The 5654-nt window shown below is 45.0% G+C and overlaps 1 pseudogene; it reads right to left on the bottom strand.

The window, feature by feature from the left end:
• Positions 1-3937: 3937 nt before the first annotated feature.
• On the bottom strand, positions 3938-4064 carry LOC136173877 (small nucleolar RNA SNORA70; annotated as a pseudogene).
• Positions 4065-5654: the final 1590 nt, after the last annotated feature.

Raw genomic sequence — 5654 nt, 5'->3', positions numbered from 1 at the left:
GCCAGAAGCCTTGAGATATGGGGTGGTTAGTTTTATGGGCCGGGAAAATTCATAGGTTAATGAGCAGGAGGATTGTTCCAACTACTTTGGAGAAGGAGTGGAGATTTCCAGGAATTGGGCCACCACCCACTTTTTGGCCTTTTATGATCAGCCTTGGAACTGTCAGGGCACCTGTGGGTGTGTCATTTAGGTTATGGTAATGCATTATCTTCCCTGGTGGCTCAGATGGTAAAGACTCTCCTATAATGCAGGAGAGTTGGGTTAGATCCCTGGGTTGGGAAGATCCCCTGGAGAAGGAAATGGCAACCCACTGCACTATTCTTGCTTGGGAAATCCCATGGACAGAGGAGCCAGGCAGTCTACAGTCCATGGGGTCGCAAAGAGTCAGACACAGCTTGGCAACTAAACAGCAGCAGTGTATTACAATGAGCGTATACCGAGGCTCAGGGCCCCCATTAGAAGGTGAGTCTGCCGCCTTCTTGGACCTAGATGACTCTAACCAGTTTAGATCATATCCTCAACTGGTATGTCATTCTTTTAAAGGTTGTGCCCTGCCTCCTTCCCTCTTGTTTCACGTTCTTTTGAGGAATGGCCTTCCAATTGCTGCAAGACGTTTTCTCTCGTTTCTTTACTTTTATGAATTCCAGTGTCTATGTCTATTTTACACCCATGGAGTTGTTGGTGTCTCTGGTTTATAGTCATTATGTAAATCACCTCTTCTCATTACAGCTAATGCTGGTTTTACCTCTAAATGCCAGACTTGTCACCTCGAACTTGCCTCTTTGGTTCTGGTTGAGGGTGAAGAGGAGAGACCACCCACCACTCTCAGCTGTCAAGGGGAAGAACCCCGGGCTCATCTTCTGGAAGGTTCTCACAGAACTCTGCAGGAGATGCCCCAGCTCTCTGAGCAAAGAAACAGTCCTGTATTTGCCCCCTTATTATAACAAAGCAGAGATGACTCGCAGGGACACATCCCTTCCCCACCTCCACACCTGGAAAAAGGGTCAAAGAGGGGACCAGGTCCCAGTTGCATTCCTTAAATTCTTAATAGTTTAAAATTTTTACATTTTTTTAAAAATTACATTTTCATTTATTTATTTTTATTTTTTTAGGTCATGCCCTGAGAATTGTGGGATCTTAGCGCTGCCATCTATGGGGTCACACAGAGTCAGACACGACTGAAGTGTCTTAGCAGCAGCAGTAGCAGCAGTTCCCCCACCAGGGGTTGACCTGTGGTCTCATCTATGAAAGTGCAAAGTCCTAACCACTGGACTGCCAGGGAATTCTCTTAATTATATATATATAAGATAAGAGGCTCTTTTCCATTTTGCAGCTGCTGCTGCTGCTAAGTCATGTCAGTTGTGTCTGACTCTGTGCAACCCCATAGACGGCAGCCCACCAGGCTCCCCTTCCCTGGGATTCTCCAGGCAAGAACACTGGAGTGGGTTGCCATTTCCTTCTCCAATGCAGAAAGTGAAAAGTGAAAGTGAAGCTGCTCAGTCATGTTCGAATCTTAGCGATCCCATGGACTGCAGCCCACCAGGCTCCTCTGTCTATGGGATTTTCCAGGCAAGAGCACTGGAGTGGGGTTCCATTGCCTTCTCTCTCCATTTTGCAGAAGGCTCTGCAAATTATATAGCCAGTCCCTGGTGAGACATTTCTCCCATGACTTTCCCCACATGCAGGGAGCCAGAGGGCACTTCTATCACACAGAACACACAACAGACAGGTGACCATCAATCCCCTGCTCCCAAGGCAGCAGGTCAGAGCCTCTGTGTCAGTCTGACTTGATCTTTTCAAGCTACATACTACACAAACTCACCTAAACACCTGTATTGTGATATAATCCACATACTGCAAAATTGACCCATGTAAAGTATATGGTCCAGTGGTTTTAGGAATATTCACACATATGTGCAGTCATCACCCCAGTCACGTTTAGGACATTTTTATCACCTCAGAAAGAAGCTCTGTTTCCATTATCCATCACCACTTCAGCCCTTCTCTTCCCTGCTAGCCCTGTGTAATCACTAATCTGCTTTCTGCCTACGTATTCTGGGCTTTCCCCATGAACAAAAGTGTACCATTTTTTGTTTGGTTGTTCAGTTGCTCCATCACTCTTTGTGGCTCCCATGGACTGCATCACACAAGTCTTCTCTGTCCTTAGCTATCTCCCAGAGTTTGCTCAAAACTCACGTCCATTGAGTCAGTGATGCCATCCAACCATCTCATCCTCTGTTGTCCCCTTCTCCTCTTGCCCTCAGTCTTTTCTGGCATCAGGGTCTTTACTAATGAGTTGGCTCTTCCTATCAGGTGGCCAAAGTATTGGAGCTTCAGCTTCAGCATCAGTCCTTTCAATGAATATTCAGGATTGATTTCCTTTAGGATTGACTAGTTTGATCTCCTTGCAGTCCAAGGGACTCTCAAGAGTCTTCTCCAACACCACAGTTTGAAAGTGTCAATTCCTCACCGCTCAGCTTTCTTTATGGTCCAACTCTCACATCTGTTCATGACTACTGGAAAAACCATAACTTTGACTATACAGACCTTTGTCAGCAAAGTGACTATCTCTGCTTTTTAATACACTGTCTGGGTTTGTCATAATAGCTTTTCTTCCAAGGAGCAAGAGTCTTTTGTGATTGACTTCTTTCACTCAGCCTACTCTTCTCAAGGATCATCCAGGTTGTAACCTGTGTCAGCATTTCATTTTTCTTTATGGCCAAAATATATTTTATTATATCCAATTGTTTGATTTCTGTTGGTAGCTATCTGTGAAACGTCTGGCTTGTGATTGAGTCTTATAGCATCTTTAATGCCTAGAGAGGGCTGATTGATGATGCTCTTTTCCTGGACCAGCCTGGGTGGCAGAGGAAGACACAAAGCCAGTTGGGTATGAGGTGCCCCGGCCAGACGGTCCGTCACAGGGCTGCGTTCAGGTCTCCTCTGCCCTTCTCCCACGGTGATTGTCTCAGCAGTGGGCCACCCCAGGAACAGCTGGGTCTTCCTCGTTGGGGAGAGAGGAGGAGATCAAGGAAGCCCTTCCCTCTTTGAGCTTGAACACACTCCATAACGAGGGAGAAGAATATTTGAGGAAACTAGCCGATTGTGTCTTGTTCCTATATTTTCACCCTCAACTTTGGTGTTTGCATAAAAAAACAAGTAAACTATTTCCCCACAGGAATCACCTGATCTGGTTTAATTTTAAAAAAAATTGACCTTTTATTCATTCATTCACTCACTCATTCGTTTCAGTTTTATTGAGGTAGAGTTGGCATAATTTGACATTTTATTTTGACAGGGAAGTAGGATTTAGTGGTGAGCGTGAGTGAGCAGGGAAAAGCACCAAGGCTCTCATGAGTGCAGGCCCACCATTGGTCTGGGGGGCCATAATTAGGGCTGTATTTGACCCCTCAGATCTTTCCTGGTGGCTCAGATGGTAAAGCGTCTGCCTATAATGCGGGTAGGCCCGGGTTCAATCCCTGGGTTGGGAAGGTCCCCTGGAGAAGGAAATGGCAACCCACTCCAGTATTCTTGCCTGGAAAACCCCATGGAGCGGGGAGCCTGGCAGGCCACAGTCCACGGAGGCGCAAAGAGTCATCGTGTCTGACTCGGAGACTTCACTTTTCACTTTGACCCCTTGGCCATCTGGGATGAGCCACTTTTCTGCCATCATGTTTTCAGATTCATCCACGTTAATCTTAGCAAATCCCTGCTTCTTGGAGATGTGGACCTCCCGTCAGCCAGAGAACTTGAACTTGGCCTTGCAGAGGGCCACAGTCACACGCTGCTTGTTCTGCAGCTTGGTGTGAATGGACTTTATGACTTGGCCAGTGTGGACCCTGGCCACTGTGCCCTGGGGCTTTCCAAAGGCACCATGCATACCTGTCTGCAGCCAAGATTGAGGTCAGCAGGCCAGTCTCAAGTGTCCCCTGGAAAGGGCTGTTTCTAATGTCCCTTAGGGCAACCCACACAAGCAACAGGCTGCATATACTACCCGACATTTGCAGTCATTGCACACCAAGCCCCCAAGGGGAATGGAGCATAGTTGGCTTAATTGGCTGCAAATATAATTTGACATTTTAAAAATGATTTGTCAGTATGACTTGCACATTTGAATACTTATTTCTAAAGGCTTTTAAACACTGTATTTGTTCTCAAAACAGCAGCTGGAGGGATCCTGTTAAAACATCTGTCAGACCTTCTCTCCTCAACTGAAGCCCTCCAGTGGCCCAGGGTGACTCAGAGGAAGAGCTTGAGGCCCCCCTGTTTCCCCTCCCCACTCTGAGGCCTCCATCTCTCAGATCTCTCCTCTTGCCCCAGTCCTGCTGGTCCTTAGGGCACCAGCTGGCCTCCTCCAAACACCAGACAGGATCCTCTCTCTCCTGGGAAACCTCTTCCCACATCTAAAATTTAATCCATTTTTCATCTGACACAGCCTGACTTTTTTTTCTCCGCTAAAGCCCTTGTCGTTATGTAATTTTCCTTTGACATTTTCCTTTTTTACCCTGTTCACCCTCCCTAGATATTCTTTGGAAGGCCTGATGCTGAAGCCGAAGCCCCAGTACTTTGGCTACCTGATGCAAAGAGCCAACTTATTGGAAAAGACCCTGATGCTGGGAAAGATTTAAGGCAGGAGGAGAAGGGGATGACAGAGGATGAGATGGTTGGATGGCATCACCGTCTTGAAGGACATGAGTCTGAGCAAGCTCCAGGAGTTGGTGATGGTCAGGGAGGCCTGGCATGCTGCAGTCTATGGGGTCACAAAGAGCCGGGCACGATTGAGCGGCAGAACAACAACTCTTCTTCTCCCCTGCATGAATTCTATTCCAGCAAGGCAGGGTTGTGTCAATTTCAGGCACTACTTTTCTACAGAACAATCCTAACATGGTGCTGAATAAATATTTGTTGGGTAAACGACACTCATGAATTCCAGGGAATTCCAGGGAATTTTTGTCACCTTTCTGAGGAACAAGTATAATGTTATTTTGTACGTATGGATGCAGTTGTTAAAAGTTTTACCAATAAAAAGGGATAAATACATTATGTGAAGTCTTTCATGTTTTTAAATTTTATTTTATATTGGAGTTTAGCTGATTTACAGTGTTGAGTTAGTTTCAGGTGTAACAGCAAAGTGATTCATTTATATTGATATTAATACATATACATGTATCTGTTCTTTTTCAAATTTTTTAGCATTTACATTATTACAGATTATTGAGTAGAGTTCCCTGCTATAGAGTAGGCTGTTGTTGGTTATCTATTGTAGATACAGTAGTGTGTAGGCATTAATTGCAAACTTCTAATTTATCTTTCCCATGCCCCATTTTCCTCTGTTGCTAACCATAAGCTCCTTTTTGAAGCCTGCAAGTCTGTTTCTGTTATGTAAATAAGTTCACTTATATCATTTTTAAGATTTCACATAGAAAGTGAATAGTCTTCTTTCTGTCTGACTTCATTTAGTATGGTAATCTCTAGGTTCATCCATGTTGCCACAAATGGCATTATTTTATTCTTCTTCATGACTGAGTAGTATTCCATTGCATTTATATACCACTCTTCTTTAACCATTCCTGTATTGATAGACATTTAGGCTGCTTCCTTGTCTTGGTTATTGTAAATAGTGCTGCAATGAACATTAGGGTGGATGTATTTTT

Source organism: Muntiacus reevesi, chromosome 8 (assembly GCF_963930625.1).
Source record: "Muntiacus reevesi chromosome 8, mMunRee1.1, whole genome shotgun sequence".
NCBI lineage: Eukaryota > Metazoa > Chordata > Mammalia > Artiodactyla > Cervidae > Muntiacus > Muntiacus reevesi.
Note: the sequence above shows the minus strand (reverse complement) of the source record. Positions and strands in the feature narration are given on the sequence as shown.